Here is a 10,358-nt window from a genome sequence, read left to right on the forward strand (position 1 = left end):
GTTTTCAGATTTTGCTCCCAGAGACTTTTTTGTAGGTATTGAGTGGAATTGCTACACTTATCTGTGAAACCAGGCATATATTTTCATAAATAAGCATTTTTGATGACTAATTTGTCGAGTTGTGCGATTAATACAGTAAGAAAGAGGAATCCTGTGTTGAAATCCAAAATGAGAATGTTTGGCATTTTATTATGTGATTTCATTATTTTGATTAACTTAATTTGCTCTTCATATAAAATCCATCCCATAAACACTGCTGGCCTCTAGTTGTTGGTGAAGCTGTTTTCATGAGCAGAGAAATAGCAACAGCTAGTAGTGGAGTGGACCGCACACAAAATCCAAAAGAAGAAAGCAACATTTGGTTGTTTTTGTATAATCATGTTTAACATCTTTTACAGGTGGCTTTATTTAAAATATAGTATATAGCCTCAGGTTCCTTCTTGTTTAAACATTTCACTCCAGATTATATTAGGGGACTAAGACAAATTTAAATTAAACAAAGCATATTAAGTTTGATTAAATTTGCACACATATGTTGTTCATTTAGTTAGTTAATTGTTCAGTATATTTGGCTATTAGTCTCAAGTTTCCTTGAGTGCACAACAGTTTGCAGCTGCTGTGTCTGAAGTGCAGTGAAGTGCATCACTATTATTATCTTCCCTTTAGAGAATAAATAAATTAATGCCACAATCGTCACAGACACGCCAGGCTCCAACATCCACCAATCACAGCGCACAGCTTCCCCTGAGTACTGATCACCGCCACCTGCACCTCATCAGCTCACTCATCACCATCACTACTTAAGACACTCACACACACAGTCACATTGTCCGGTCTTGTTCGCATCATAGGACTTACCTGTATGCTTACCTCAAGGACTCTCCTCGCTACTTACCTGTTCCCTTGTCTCCGAGTTCCCTCCTTTGTATCCAGTCTGTGTGTGAAGTGTTGTCTGCACTGCAGTCATCGTCTCCAGTCAGCAAGTATCATTCTCCATCGGCACTCTGCAACCACAAAGGACAGTATCATTCTCTATACCATTCACCAGTCATGAACTTGCATCTGCATACTCACCTGTTGTCACCATCTACTCTGCTTGTGTTCAATAAACAACCTGTTAAACTTCTCTCCTGTCTCCCGGCTGGTCCTATTGTAACAACAATAGAGAGCAGAAGATGAAGTAAAAATAAAGAGGTAGTCTTGAAGAAGAAATGCAGAGGCTTTAAACTGAACAGTTCCAGCATTGTTACATTCAGCCCTAATTGTGAACATTAGATACAATTAGTCTAATGTAATATTGTCTATAGGATTTAAATAAGCTACTAATTATATTTAATGATTAAACCTTAACATGAAATTCATATAGCCTATTGTTTTTACATCTACTGAGCACTGTAAGAGGAGGCAATACAAGGTCTTGAATAATTTACATATGTTTGCTTTCATACAGCAGATACAAAATTACAACCATAATGTACTACTGTAAATCATGTATTATACATTTGTGAAGCTAAAAATAAGAGAAATTACAATATTTAAATTGTTAAATTTATGATTTTCACATTTATGCTTATAATCGGTACAATTATTGTCGGGGTTTTGTCGGTCTGTGTATTCTCGGTTATGTGACAGAGCTCTGACTCTGTTATCGTCTTGTCATGTTGAGCGTGGCTTCCGAGTTCGCTCGGGCCGTACGCTCTTCTGTCCATGAGAAGCCTTGTTTAAGCCTTGTTTGCACTGCACACGTCTGCGGCGCGTCACGGCTCAGGCGAGGTTTTGTTCTGTCCTCTAAAATGACACATAACATGCTGGTGCTGGTTTTTGCACTCATGTATATCACTGTGCAACCCACCCATCACAGTGATATAAATGAGTGCAAACCAGCACCAGCATGTCATGGGTCATTTTCAAAATCCCCAATGACTGTAAATGTCAGAAGGGGTGAAGGGGTGATGTTTTCATGTTTTTCAATAACAAATGTTTTGTTCAGTGTCATTTTTCTTATCAACTGTTGAGCACTGATATTCGATAGACCATCGTTGATGAAACTATAATAGTAAAAATCAAATCAAGAGTTTCTCACAAACACACGGGTAAAATTAACATAATGTAATAGAACAGAAAGCCTTTATTGTCATTATACTCACAACAAAATTAGGAAGTGTTTTCCTTGGTGCCGGAAAAATTATACAAACACAAACAATATTACATACGACACAAATAGTAAACATATAGTAAAAAGGTAAACAATTATGTAGTCAAATATTTATAAATATATTAATATAATATTTCAATTATAGCAATGTAATATTTCATACATTTTATATAAATGTGTGTGTGTGTGTGTGTATATATATATATATATATATATATATATAAACATAAATTTGTATTAAGTAGGTGAAATACAAAAATCATGAAAGTAATTTCATGAATCGGTTTTGTCTTTTTTTTTTTTTTTTTTTTCTTCTTCTTTTTTTTTGTCAGACACATGGGTTTATTATGTGTGATGTCACCGAGGTGCCATTTGTAGGGTATCACTATTCGGAGAAGAGAATAAAAATCATTAAACTGTAGAATAAGGAAACCTGAGACAATGCCATACCAAGATAAATTGAACAAATGCTCCAGGAGCCTTTTTTTGGATAAACTGTAATCGATTCAGAACATTTACGACCAGCTCGTAATAACTTGGAGTGCTGACCCCACATTGCTGCAACCATCCTCATTCATGGATAAAGTTAAATAGTTGCATATACCTGTGAATTCATGAAAACAAAAATAAAACTACAAATCACTTACCCTGTGTGTACAACATTTGGTTTGGATACTTCATTTGGCTGTTCAAGTGTTGTGAAGAACAAGAAGACAATAAACACATTTTGAAAAATGTAATTATGCATGCTTTATTGTTCATGCAAGACTGGATAACCCATTTGCACAAAATGTATTCTTAAACTGTAGGTGGGCACAGTGCAAGTAAACAAAGTTGCGTAAATTTAAAATTATATATAGTATTCTAGATGCAATATATAATGCAGCACATTTCTACACTACAGTTCTACAAAAGATTCAAGCATGCGCTGTCAGACTGGATTGTTTCTCTGTGAAAATCTCAAAACAGTCAATAATCGCTACTTCGTGTTCAAACAAAGGAGACATATTTCTGTGCAAATCAACTCTGTACAATTGAAAGCTTCAGGTTTGCATTTAGAAATGACACAATTTCATTGAACGCTCGGTATACTGTCTTTGGGAAAACATGAGAGATATGTGTCTTGCAGACAGATCAAATATGAGCTATGCCTACATTTAGGTTAACAGAAGAATTTGAAAGTCTGGAATCAGAGGCACAAAAAAAAAAAAAATGTAATAATGCCATAAAGGTTCCCAGGTATAGCAGATCGGTATATTACATTAACATCAGCATCATCATCATCATCATCTCCAAAACAAACATTAGACATCCTGTACTTATCAAGCACATGCTGCAGCTGTCTGTTTACTTCTGCACATGCAGATCACCATCTCCTGCATCTTCTCAGTGTGAAGCCGATCACTTTCTCCAGCCTGGTGGACCATAGTGTCAGCTGGCTGCATTGTGTTTTTCCTTAGTGTGCGTCTCAATCAGATCATGAGCTCTTGAATCAATATATTGTGTACACAAATTCAGGCACTGGCAAGGACCCTGGCTCATTACACATTTGGACACTAATGACTCTATTTCCAGCAATATGACAACATCCTCTTTATATAATGTCATGGTGTTAATGAAGAGCAGAACTGATATCTCCTTACAATGGCTGACACCTTGATCAGTACCCTAACTAATGAACTAGGGAGCTGAATGAGACGCACCCTGTGTGTTTACAGTTTTTTACAATCACTAGGAACCATTTCTCAATGCTTGGATCACTTTTTCAAAACTCTTCACACAATGAGCACAATAGAAATTTATGTGGGCTAAACTGGATCATTTATCATTATTTTGGCACAAAATGCATTCAATGACTACATCTTTCAAATTACATTTATTCTTTTCTCACTTTGACACAACAAACGCTAAAACACTGTGTACAGTTTGCACATGCTTACATACTGTTTTCAAAGCTGTTGAACTTAAGTTCAAAACAATAACAATACAAAACTGAATAAGACAGAAGTATGCTGCATTTCTACAGTAATATTATAAGGAAATGTATTCTGAATCTAAAAAATCAAATACTATCAAAGCAATTAGATTAAACTGAACACCTACACAAGCATTAGTCTTTCAATTTCATTATCCATTCATAGGGGAAAACTTTGTAATTTTGTACTGTAATGTAAACGTGGTTCATGTAAACTGCAGTAAATTATAAACAATAGAGAGTGTTATTCTTGTTTTGTTAAATTTTACAAAAGAGATTTCTTTTGTAAAATTAAAAAAAACAAAACAAGAATAACACACTGTATAATGCTACCTGATGTTAGTGTTTTTTTAGGTCTGTTTTTATTAGGTTAGTGTTTTTTAGGTCAACTTTGCTAGTGTTCTGGAAGAAGGAGTTGTTTTGAGACATGAATTAAGTGTTTTGGTAGATTTAGTGCATTTTGAATGTGAAATTAACTGCTGTGCCAAGATGAAAGCTGGTTAGGAGAACTGTGTGAAGAGTATTGAAAAAGTGACTGAAGTATTGAGAAATGTGTCCTAGCGATTGTAAAAAAAAAAAAAACATAATTCAGGTGTGGCCCTGATGTAGGGATGGTGTCCGGTCGGGGTCAGTCTCCATAATCTTTAAGCAGGTTGACCTGCAATGACATGAATGACAAAAAACAATGACAGGTTTTTAGTTACATAACATAACATATGACAACAGCTGTAAAAGGTAGTCAGAAAATTAAAATCAGTATATGAATACTGAGAAAAAATATGTCATAAGTATATAAAAGATGTTATTGCACTTCTTCCTTGTAGTGATGTACCAATAACACACTCAGCAGCCCTGTAGCGATATTAGCTCAAAGGGGAAATATTAATAATTCATAACTTATTATGATTATTAATTATGATTAATTATGAAAATTTGAACCAGTTACAGTTTTTATTTCAATAGCTTACACTAAAATTAAAACTTTCCCACAATTAGCAAAACCTTACATTCAAGGAGCAAAACACCGGCCTAGATTTGCACAACTGTAAGCACATTGACACACAGTAATTTGCAAAACACTAAACACACTTGTATGCATTTGACACAGAAATTTATCATGATGTCATTTCCTTGCAATTTCAAAGCAAAGGCTTTCAAATGAACACACCCCATGAACCAATTGGTTAAACACAACCACCAGGTGTGCACACACACTGGTGCTTAATTGTAGACGCACCAATCAGGTTTAAGCACTATAAAAAGGTAACAGGTAAGTTCACCTGTCTTCAACAAAAGTGGACGGTGTCAGAGAAAGAGGGAGAGTGCGGATGAGAGGGGGAATCCAGAGAGAACAAGGTGGAGGAAGAGGGAGAGGAAGACCTGGAGGAGGTTTAGGACATGCACAAAGAAGAAGAAGACAACCAAATCTGTGTAACGAAATTCGTGCTACAATTGTGGACCATGTAATAAACTACGGACTAACACTGAGGGAGGCCGGGCTGAGAGTACAGCCTAACCTAAGCAGGTACACGGTGGCATCAATAGTTTGGACATTTCGTCAAAAGCACAGGTGAGAAACTTATCTTCTGTCAACAGAAAATCCATAGCTTACTGCATGTACTGTATCAACAGTTTTGGTATGTATTTGTGTATCATTTTACAATAAGCTACATTTATTTTGTTTGGCCAACACAGGATTGAACGTCGAGAACACCAAGGAGGTAGGGGCCCCATATTCACACAGGAGCAAGAGAGAGAGATCATAAACCTCGTTTTGGCCAATAATGCAATCAGACTTAGAGAAATTCAAGCCCATATTGTCAATGATCACCAAATTTTCAATAATGTTCAACATGTCTCTCTGTCAACAATAGCCTGTATCCTTACAAAACATCGAGTTCTGATGAAACAACTGTATAAAGTGCCATTTGAAAGAAATTCAGACAGGGTGAAAGTCCTGCGGCGTGAATATGTGGTGGTATGTTTTGTTCACTGACTGTAGTATTGTTTACTGCACACATAACCTTTTTACTGTACATGTAATTTTACTGTATAGCAGACCTACAGTATATTGATCTACACAATGTGGTATTTTGCTGTATTTCAGAGAGTTTTGCAAATGGATGCGGAGGAAGTCCTGCATGAGTTTGTATACATTGATGAGGCTGGATTTAACCTGACAACAGTGAAAAGAAGGGGAAGAAACATCATTGGCCACAGGGCTATTGTCAATGTACCAGGGCAACTTGGGGGTAACATTACCCTTTGTGCTGCCTTTACACAGAATGGGGTCCTCCACCGCCATGCCAACTTAGGTCCTTACAACACTGACCTCATTCTTACATTTTTAGACAGATTACACAATATTATCACAGCAGCAAACCAAAGGGACCAGATGCAATACATTGTCGTCTAGGACAATGTAGCTTTCCCTCGTTCTGCTCTGGTCCAAAACTGGTTTCATCAACACCCACAGTTTACAGTTCAATACCTTCCACCATACTCCCCTTTCCTAAACCCCATCAAGGAGTTCTTCTCAGCATGGCGGTGTAAGGTTTATGTCCAGATGGCCCTCATTCAAGCTATGGAGGAAGCATGTGATCAAATTGAAGCAGCATCCATACAAGGGTGGATTCGTCAGTCCAAAAGATTCTTCCCACGTTGCCTTGCAAATGATAATATATAGCCTGTGATGTTGACGAGGCCCTGTGGCCAGATCCACCTAGGTGGAGAGATGGGTTTTTTTTTTTTTTTTTTTTGGTACTGAACTGGATATGTAATTTATGTTACAGTATTACTGTTTACTGTTAAGCCTACAGTACAATGGTACGTTCAGTAATACTGTATGAAAACTGGAAAATGTTTGTTATGAATGTTTTGTTGCAATGTTCAGTATTGACTGACTTGAGTACATGAAAAGAAATAAATATTTTCATTAGTCTGCACAATTGGTGTCATGTGGTGTTGGTGAATTTATTTTCACACTTTCTCTGTGTAAATGCTAAAAGTGTTTTAGGTTGAGCAGGAGTGTTTAACTGACTCAAACAGAATCAGACCATATGATGGTTGTGTTTATGTTATGAAAACAAAATAAGTTTTTTTTTTTTTTTAAGACATTATATAGTTTTGACAAAAGTGTTCCATTTTGCAAATTATCTGAGGTGTTGTGCTATTTTGGTGTAGTGTTGTGCTAATTGTGTGAAGGGGTTTGAAAAACCGGGCCCTGTTTTCAAAATTGTGCTTAAGCAATTGAAAAAAAAATGTAATCAGATTCATTTGATGTAGCTACATTAAAATTACAATCAATCAGTTTCATTCTGTGAACACTCAGTATTGATTATTAATTAATTCTAAGAGAAGGGTATTTTTCATGGCCATCGAAAAATAATTATTTCTTAGCATTTACAGCGCTTAGAGCTGGTAGCAAAATCTAAATCATTTAAGAGGCAATTTATTGCAGACATTGAGTCAGAACCAAATATGTATTGTGCACAAGTTTTATTAACTAAATCACGAACACATAACTAAACTAACAAACACATACATAAACACACACAAGTCACACGTACATGGGTAAAATGAGGAATGACCGATTGAGAAAGGAAGTGGGAAACATGAGGTTCTATGGGGAAAAGTCAAAAACCCGGAAAGAATCATCAGTATTCATTACAAAGCTCCTTTGTTAACAAAGGAGATTCACAACTTTAACTAACTAGCAGCAATTTAGTATATCGTACGATAATTGCATTAGGCCTCTGCCTTTTTGAAGAGCGTCTGGATACACCGTTGCCGTAGGAACTCCTGAGAATTCAGTCCAATGGTGCTAAGATTGCAATCGATGTCTTCTGCGTTGAATGAAGAACCAATGACAAACTTCATGGTTAGTTTGAATCTTAGTGGGAAAGAGTCCTTTTCTCTCCTAGTTAAGCACATGGCTGGGGTGCAGGGCAGGCCCAGGCCTTGCAGGCCCACAGGCAGCACCCCGCAGCTGCAGTGTTGTCGGAGTAGGCCAGAGAGAGGGAGGAGCATTGTGCGCTGGCTTTTAAGATCCGGGAGAAGTCACACCCCTGAGGGTCGACCTAACCAATGAGATGGGTAGGATTTCTGAGCTGCAAAATTCCTCTGTGGGCTTTTATGAGCCTTTGCTTTCTAGCAGGGCATCTGCATATGAGCTGTTTTTGAAGAAACTATTAAAGATTCTTGTAATACTGATATGTTGCACAGGTATCAATATATCATACACATGATCATTTAAATCTTCAAAATACAAACTCGTAGACACCAAACTTGGTATAGGTGAGTTTATGTTAACCATTTGTTCTTATAAAATATGCATAACAATACTGAATACAAAACAAGAGGCAATACACAAACAGTAATAATGGATGCCATGTCCTATGGATATGCATGTTCATTTATAGAACAGCCTGTCTATAAATTAATGCAGGAAAGTCTGTTTTGAGGGTTTTCTATGTGTCTCTTTGTCTCTGCTTTTCCACGTGGCCACACATACTTCAGGGCAATAAAACTAAGCCTAGGTCTGGAGGCTCTCTATGACTGATCAATAGAAGATGGTCAGCAGGTTCTGGGGGAAGTGGGCATATTTCAGCTTCCTAAGAAGTCTCTGTTGGGCCTTCCCTAATGAGAGCTGTATGTAGACCAGGTAAGGTCAGCCGAAATGTGTAGGCCAAGAAATGTAAAGCTCTGTACCCTCTCTATCTCCTCGTTGTGTATGCAGAGGGCAGAGTGCTCAGTGCGCTTGGATTTTCTAAAGTCCACAATCAATTCCTTTGTTTTAGTGATATTTAAATCCAGATTATTGTGAGGGCACCATTCTGTGAAATGCTGAATCTCCTCCCTGTAGTCTGTCTCGTTGTTGTCTGTTATCAGTCCTACTATGGTGGTATCATCAGCAAATTTGACAATGGTATTGCTAGGATGAATCGGGGAACAGTCATTGGTAAAGAGAGAGTAGAGGAGGGGACTAAGAACACATCCCTATGGCGTGCCAGTGTTCAGGGTGAGAGTGGATGATGTTTGATCTCCCATCCTTACATTCTCGGGTTTATTGCTCAGAAAATCCAGTACACAGTGATCTGCCTAATCCCAGGTTGTACAATACTCGAAGAGCGCTGGGCCACTGCGACTGGGTGCGCCGCCAAATTATTTTTTCCAATACATTTCAATTGATTTCTACCTTTAATGGACATGTTTACCTTTATAAACTCATTTTTTTTAAAAAATCTTTTGTGTCAATTTCTTCAATTTACTCTGCTCTGATACAGAAGGTGCATCCCAATTCGCGTACTTATGCACTATTCTATGACGTTTTTAAGTATAAATAGTGCACATAGTGTGTTCACTGAAAATTCCAAAAAGAAAAAGTACACTTTAAATATGCACTAAATTAACGTAAAAAATGAAGTGTGGAATGTTGGACACTTCATGCACTCAACTGTCGCAGCTTTAATTACGTAGCGGAGGGGGAGGAGGATCTTCTAATGCACTTCGGTTTTCATGAGTGTGACATCACCTGACAAAGACCGATGGACTGTAAAAAAAAGCTTTGTCAGGTGAAAAAAAAAACAAATATGAAGCAATAAAATTATCAAACGCTAAATGCAAAACAACCTTTCTTTTCCATTAATCTTTACAATTTTATTCATTTTGATTAGTATTCCTGAAAATTAAATTTCTAAAACTATTTGATGGCCTATTTCCAGATGTCCATGATCGTGCGAAACCCCGACTATCTACAAAAAAATTGCATGTTTGAAGAGGTTTAACTGCACAATTCACAACAATAATAAGAAAAGCAAGTCAGGAATTTCCATAATTTGACGGTAAATAATTAAACTTGCACCAAAGTTAATTTAGCTGTTGGGGAAGAAGGAAGACGCTAAGGCAGAAAGTAGGCTATACTTCGTTTTTTGCACAGTTGAACGCACAGCCTTGCAAAGTATACTTAACTTGACTAGTAAGCGTACACAGGTGTTCGACGCATGCACATTGCGACAAATTGCAATACCTCTATGATTTACAACCAAGCGGCAACCTCCCCCAGTTTGTCTTGAATCCAATATGGAAGTGACTTAAACTGCAATTCATCAACTGGCCGCTAGGGACAGGCTCCAAAAGAGAGCAGAATCTCATTGAGCTCCATGTTAAAATGCCCAACTTTACAGCAGAAAAAAGTCATGTTTACAGCCTGCTACAGATTTGGACTAT

Source organism: Ctenopharyngodon idella, chromosome 3, assembly GCF_019924925.1.
Source record: "Ctenopharyngodon idella isolate HZGC_01 chromosome 3, HZGC01, whole genome shotgun sequence".
In the NCBI taxonomy this organism is placed as follows: Eukaryota; Metazoa; Chordata; class Actinopteri; order Cypriniformes; family Xenocyprididae; genus Ctenopharyngodon; species Ctenopharyngodon idella.